The sequence below is a fragment of the Neophocaena asiaeorientalis genome, unplaced genomic scaffold (genome assembly GCF_003031525.2).
Source record: "Neophocaena asiaeorientalis asiaeorientalis breed wild unplaced genomic scaffold, Neophocaena_asiaeorientalis_V1.1 scaffold606, whole genome shotgun sequence".
NCBI classification, from domain to species: Eukaryota; Metazoa; Chordata; class Mammalia; order Artiodactyla; family Phocoenidae; genus Neophocaena; species Neophocaena asiaeorientalis.
In genome coordinates this window covers 3,231,791-3,239,339 of record NW_020173687.1, presented here as the reverse complement: position 1 = coordinate 3,239,339, position 7,549 = coordinate 3,231,791, and positions in this window count along the sequence as shown.

Sequence of the window (7,549 nt, the reverse complement as noted above, 5' to 3'; positions counted from 1 at the left end):
CCGGTTTTCAGCTGTTTTCCATTTTGCGGTATCGTATGCCTTTGTCATATTCCTCCTACTCCAAACCATTTTGCAATTTTATGTCCAGTAACTCTGCCTGAGCCTTGGTGGGGTGGTGTACTGGGTAAAGAAAAAGAGACCGTGTTCAAGTTTGGGGCAAAATGCAGCAGTGCATGGGCCCCAACGACGACAAAGACATTAAGGGTCCTGGACAGAAGCAAGAGGAAAGGTTAGGTGACTGTCAGAAAGTATAAGCCCTCCTCCCCAGTTTCTTAGAATTCTCAGAAGTATTCTGGAGAGGACTGAATTCACCAGAGAAATGTGTGATGTTGAGCCTTGGGTTATTGAAACTGCATGGTGAAGGACAGGGTGGTTCTAGGGGCTGGAGGATTGCTGTCCAGGTATTCAGGAAACGTGTGCTGCAGTTAAGAAATATTTCCGCCCTAGAACGCCAAAGCCATAACAAAGAACCCCCTCCCCACCTTCCCATATTTATTCCCAAAGAGGTAAAGTCTTTGCTAGCCAAAAATTTTGACTTCCTGGATTAAGTAAATTTCTGGAGGGTTCCCCACAGTTAAGGCCTTCCCAGATTTGACTCTTAAGGATATTTTTACAAATGTTTGTTTCCAACATTCCAGATTGCCTGCCTTTCCCCGAGGGCTGGGACTGTCCCTTACTCACCTGTGCGTCTCCAGCACCTAGCACAGTGCCTGGCATATGGTAGGGCTCAGAAGGTAATTTTTCCTGGTGAGTAAATCCTTAGTAACAAAAGTCTTTGAAGATTCCAAGGGCTGCATTCGAGCGCAGGACGCCGCCTGACTGGCCAGCAGCCCGGGGGGCCCACGAACAGGACTATTCCTGAGTAGTGTGGTGGATCCATCCACAACTGTCCCATCCTACCACCTGATATGTCTGCAGAACTGAAGCGCCGAGGTGTGACACTGCTTTAACGTTCTCATCAAGAAAATGGGGGTAAAAATGCCTTACCCAGTGGGCTTATGAAGAGGATTAAACTGGACAGAGTAACTGTCCAGGAAATTTTAGTTTCCCCCTCTTCCCTTCCTGTCTTGTCTAACACTTTCCTTCTGGGAACTTCCCTCCTCTTCTCTGCCGGTTTCTGGTGGGACTGTTAACCTGGTTGCCCCCAACCTGGCCAATCAGAGTGTCCCATTGTCCCAGGACCCAGTGATTGGCCCAGGGGTGAGCATGTGACCCAAGCAAGCCAATGGGAATCTTTTAAAAGGGTTGCTAGAGATGCTGGGTTTCTCTCCTTCCTTGGGTCCCTGGGCTGCAGGGTGATGGAGCCACGGAGTGGGTTGTGGCCAGCATTGCCCCATGGTGCCTACTGGACGTGTGGCAGATTTGAGAGATGGAGAGGCTGGGTGCTGACACATTGTTTTGACCCCTGCATCCAGCTTTGCCTGAAGCCTATGCATCTTTTGATTTCTCCATTCCATGAGTTCAATATCCTTCTACTTCCTGTTAATCCAATTTTGTCACTTCTAATCCAGAGGGTCCTTATAATACTTTATCTCTGTCCTTCTTTCCTCTTTTCTTCCTTCCTCTCTCCCCCTTTCTATTCCGTTTCTCCACCCTCCTCCCATGCTTTCCTTTCTCTCACCCAGATTCCATATTTCTCTCAGTACCTAGCCAGGACCTCGGCTTTGTTTTTATCTTCCTGTCCATTCGTCACTTCAATGGTGTCCTCATATAACTGAGATAGTGACTCCTGCACATTTAAAAATAATAATGAAAAGATCCTTTCATGACTCACAGGCACACAGCTCTCTTAGGAGCACGATGGGCAGGAATGTTGACATTTTGGATCAGGGAATGGTTATCCTTCAGCCGCAGTCCAAGCCATACTTACATTGCTGGCTTCGACCTCACTCATTTTTGTCTTCATGTAAATAAAACCATTTTGTTTTCACGTATCATGAGAACCAGGCTTTGTGGATCCCCTGTCCAGGTGTGTTCTGAATGCGTCTCTAGCTCCCGCTAGTGGCTGACGTGGCTAAGGGCTGAACTGGCTGGGGCTGAGCCTGTCAGGTGAGAAGTCCCACCCTGGAGATGGAGTTGAGGATGATTGAGGCCGACTGTCCCATCTCTGGGTCTGGCACCCCAGGACCCCACTGAACAACCACAGGCAAAGGATGTCATCTGCCTCCTGGGGTCTCTTGAGCAGTGGGTGGTCTCGTCTGCCAGTGGGGAGTTTGTGGCTATTGACAGCGTTGAAATATTGTTTTTAGAGGAGCGGGGATGAATTAGTCCGTTAATTTGCTCGTGGTCTAAAACCCAAGGAGCATCTGTTTGAGCCATAAGGGGCTTTTTTTTTTGTGGCTGGAGGGAAGCCCAAGTTGACGGTGTGATTACAACCATCAGCAGGGGTTGTCTGGAAGCTTCATGGAGAGGAGGCAATGAATCACCACCAGGCACAGTGGCTCAGGTCCCCTGTGTAGTTATCCCCATTGCCCTCAGAGCCAATCTCTTTTCCAGAGGGCGGTGGCTGGAAGTGGGTTAGCACAAGCCGGCTCCTTTGCTCTCACTGGGCCAGCTAACCAGGGCTAATGATCATAATGCCAACAGCTCTGCTTTACAGCACACTTACTGTGTTCCTGCTGTGCTACATCCATTATCTCCGGCCTCCCCAACTTCTGTCGTTCAAATACCACCTTCAAGGTCTTTGCTGTTTGTGTAACGCTGGTCCTGTTATTTTCTTCATTAAAAAATACAACAGTCATTTTTTTCCCCTTAAAATAAATGTACTTAAAAAGTAAACCTGCCAAATGGAAAAACATCTTCTAAATGGAAAACTAATAACACCTGCCATGAATGGGAGGCAACCATAAAAATACGATGTGAAAAATAGAGACTTCTGGTTTCTGGCCCAGCGTGTAAGAAGCTGAAAGACGCCACTCCATCCTAAGAACAAGTAAAAAGCTGAACAAACTGAAAAAGCACCGGCTCTTCCTCGATCTGTCAGAGAAGTGAGGTCACAGGGCAAACTGCTGCCCCCCAAAACTGGAGACACTGACAGGCAGATACAAAGGAACAACTTACTTGAGCAGAAACTTCTGCAGGGGCCAGCACTGGGGCCGGGAAATCTGAACTCTGGTGATTTGCTGAAGCTCAGTGTGAACAAGCCTGGGAGAGAGAAACTCCAGGAGTACCTGTGTCAGGGCCCCGGCACTTGTGTGAATTTGACCTGGAGGAGCTTGGCCATGTTTCCACAGTGAGCATGGTCGGGGCGAGGGGTGGGGGTCGTGGACTCACTCTGGCTTCCAGCAGGGGAGGGAAAAGGGAACCATTTTGAAATACACCAGAGCATTCAGTTCTTAATCAGGCCTGCCCTCGGGGAGAAACGAGTTCACCAGAATCTAACCTCCTGGGGATTTACCAGCCCCTAACTGACCTGAAGGAAGGGAAATGCCCAACTCCCAGCTCACAACAGCCATTCTGTCCCACCTAAGGGGAAGAAAAAAAAAGCAGAAACACTTGTGAAGTTCGTAGCCCAGAGGTACAGGCTCATTAAAAGACTGAGACCTGAATATAGGCTAAAGGACCCTTCCCCTCCCCCAACTCACTTCACTCTTTTACCAAAGGCCTACTTAGAGCATTTCCTTTTAGCCACCTGGTACATCATATTCACTTATAAATAAAAAAAGTTACAAGGCATGCCAGAAGACAAAAAACACAATTTGAAAAGACAGCGAAAGTATCAGAACCAGATTCAGATATGGCAGGGATACTGGAGTTATCAAACCAGGAACTGAGAACAACTATGATTAAGATGCTAAGAGATCTGATGGATAATGTAAACCGCATGTAAGAACAAATGGGCAATGTAAGTGGAGAGAAATTCTAAGAAAGTACCAAAATGAAACGCTAGAGATCAAAAACACTAAGAGAAATGAAGAATGCCTTTGACAGGCTTGTTAGTAGATTGGATATGGCTGAGAAAAGAATCTCTGAGCTTGAAGATCTCTCAACAGAAACCAGCCAAAGTTAAAGCAAAGAGAACAAAAGATTAAAAAAAAAAAAACCAGAACAGTATATCCAAGAACTGTGGGGCTACTACCAAAGGTGTAACACACGCGTAATGGGAATTCCAGAAGAAGAAAGAGAGAGAGAAACAGAAGAAATATTTAAAACAACAATGACTGAGAGTTTCCCAAATTAGTTTTAGGTAACAAACTACAGATCCGGGAAACTCAGAGAACATTGAACACAGTGAAATGCCCCTAAAACTACATCTAGGCTTATCATTTTCAAACTACAGAAAAATCAAAGACAAAGAAAAAAATCCTGAAAGAAGCCAAAGGAAAAAAAACACAATACCTATAGAGGAGCAAAGATAAGAATTACATCCAACTTCTCCTGAAAAACTGTGCAAGCACGAGAGTGAAGTGAAAGGTTTAAAGTGTTGAGAGGAAAACACCCACCAATCTACAATTCAGTTCCCTGTGAAATTATCTTTCAAAAGTGAAGAGGAAGTAAAGACTTTCTCAGAAATTGAGGGAATTTGTTGCCAGTATACCTGCCTTGCAAGAAATGTTAAAAGAAATTCTTTAAAGAGAAGGACAATAATGTAGGTCAGAAACTCAGATCTACATAAAGAAAGAAGAGTATCAAAGAAGGCAGAGGTGAAGGTAAAATAAAAACTTTTATTTTTATTATTAATTGATCTAGAAAATAAGTTTATTTAAAAAAACAATAGCAACAATGTATTCAAGTATGTGTATCTCTCTACATAACCTTTTGTGTGCTTATGTATAAGTGAAATGAATGACAGCAATGATACAAGGGACAGGAAGGGAGACTAACACTAGCCCCCAAGTCTGAAGAAGTGGGTGCCAGCTCAGTGCCATGTGGGCTGTCTGCCACCCCACACAGGTAGCAAGAAGCCCCCGGAGAGACGACCAGAGTTGGTCACATCGTTTTCGAGCAAGAAGGGATCTTAGGGAGCCTTTTAGCTCAGCTTCCTGAGCCCTTGGTGAGGGCCGGTTCTGGCACTCCCTTCCTGGTGTGACACGGATAGACCTGCACACCCTCCAGGACCCCAAGCCCCCTGCAGCCTCCAAGCTGCTGTTCATCTCAGCCATTCTCTTCACAGAGGGGCCAACCCCCACTCAAAACACCACCATACAATTGCAGCCTTATTCCCATTATTTAAGAAATGAATATCTTGGTATATCTTTTCCAATAATAGGTTTCATTAAATTAAACCCAAGGTACTTACAGTTCCTGGAAATAGCAGGCTGATCCAATTTGGCAGACATGTGCTGAATTTCTTTAGAAATCATCCCATTGGTTTCTGAGGCTTCTGGTGATCAAGGGCATAGGCTGCCAGGGTTTAAATCCAGGCTCTGCCACCTGTGGCTGTGTGACCATGAGCAAGTCACATCACCTCTCTGGTCTTAGCATTCCCATCTCTATAATATGGCAACAGCAGTTCCTACCTCCCAGGATTGTTGTGAGGGTTAAATAAATTCACATAACGCTCCACAAGGTTAGCTGTAAACATGTACACACAGACTTATAGCGCAGCTCTCGTAGGAAAAGAGACGTGGCCAGGAAACTCATTGCCATCCAACAGGATGCAGGGAAAGTGGTTACTTCTTTAAAGTTGAGAGCAGGAGGAAGCTGCCCTAGACCCTCTCCCCTCTCCTTGCTTTGTTTTGTCTGTCAAGCAGAGGCCTCCTTTCCACTCTATTTCTTAACTGAGTAAACTTCATGATTCTAAATGCAAACACACCCAGAGCGGCACAAACAAGCACTGTTCTCTGTACACACAGCTTCCAGGAGAGCAAGATGAGTGACGGGGTGGCTGCTCAGAGACAGAGATGGAGCCCGAGCAGCTGCTGCTTTTCGCCAACAGGCCCTGCAGGTTCGACCCATTTGCTCCTTCTTTGTCAGATTGTTCATTCACTCATTCATCCATTTATTCATTCATTTATTCAAATATTTGGTTTCCCGTCTCATGGGCTCGGATTTTGGCCCCTCATTCTCACTGATCTGTTAACTCCTTGATATCTTCAAACGGGTATTTTTAAATTTTTGTCCAGATTTTATTATTTTTTAAATTTTCTATTTCTCTCATTTCTTCTCATATTCTATTTATTTTATTTTATTTTTGGCTGCATTGGGTCTTTGTTGCTGTGCACGGGCTTTCTCTAGTTGCGGCGAGTGGGGGCTACTCTGTTGCGGTGCACAGGCTTCTCATCGTGGTGGCTTCTCGTTGTGGAGCACGGGCTCTAGGTGCGTGGGCTTCAGGAGTTGTGGCACGTGGGCTCAGTAGTTGCCATGCGAGGACTCTAGAGCGCAGGCTCAGTAGTTGTGGCGCATGGGGCTTAGCTGCTCCGCAGCATGTGGGATTTTTCTGGACCGGGGCTCAAACCCATTTCCCCTGCATTGGCAGGTGGATTCTTAACCACTGCGCCACCAGGGAAGTCCCCGGTTTTGTTATTTTTTAAATGAGAGGATTGGTTCAGAGACCGCAGCCTGCCATTGTTGGAAGGAGAACTTCCCCAAGCTCCGTACATGAAAACTTGGAAGCACCTTAAACCAAACAATGGGGGTCCATTATGGTATATCCAGGTAAATGGAATAATACACCGCCACTAAAAGTATTAAAATATATTATTATTATGCTAAAATACTAAAAATAAAATTTTGAAGAAAAATCAGAATATAAGTTTTTTATATTATCCCCATTTTTTGCAAAAATAAAATGTCTGTCTGAGCATAGATGGCTAGGAAGAAAGAGATCAAACTATTTATAGTGGTTACTGCTCAACAGCTGGGTTTCTTCTCCATATGCCTCTATAAATCCTAAATTTTATGCCTAGAGAATATATTACTTCTATAGTCAAAAAAATTAGGAAGAATTATTTACCTTTGCTTCAGACATGCAGAATTGCTGGGTTATATCGTCAGTACGTGCCCCTGTGTCCCACCTGTACGAATGTCCACAGGGAGGCCAGTGTTGCTTGGTGAGGGTCCTTGGTCGTTTCAAACCAAGAAGCTTTGTAAACCTGATTTTCTCTGAGTCTGGGGGGAGGTGAGGAGGGCGCTGGCTGTGTCTCCTGGATGTTTTGCTTGCTGTTCAATGTCTTATCCTATCTCTGTCTCATCAGTACCTCTTGGTGAGCATCTACTGACAAGCCATTGCATGCTAATCACGGTAAATGGACCCAGTTATGAAATGTTTGTGCTGGATGGGAGCTGAGACACTGTAACCAGATGAAGCCTTTGGCATGAGACACACAAGCCCCGGCTGGGCTGCTCTAGATGGTGTGTGTGTGTGTGTGTGTGTGTGTGTGTTCGTTCAGGGGGAATTCCACCCATCCCTGAGGTCCCCCATCCTCTCCCCAGCAGGTGGCTTCTGGGGCAGGCCTGTGGGGCCCAATGTCCTGCAGAACATCCTGTGAACACAGATGCTCTGGGCTTCTCCCTGTGGAGGTGGGGCTGTCACCCCCCCCCCCCCCCCCCCCCCCCCCCCCCCCCCCCCCCCCCCCCCCGTCCCCCCTCCCCTGCCCCCCTGAGAGAG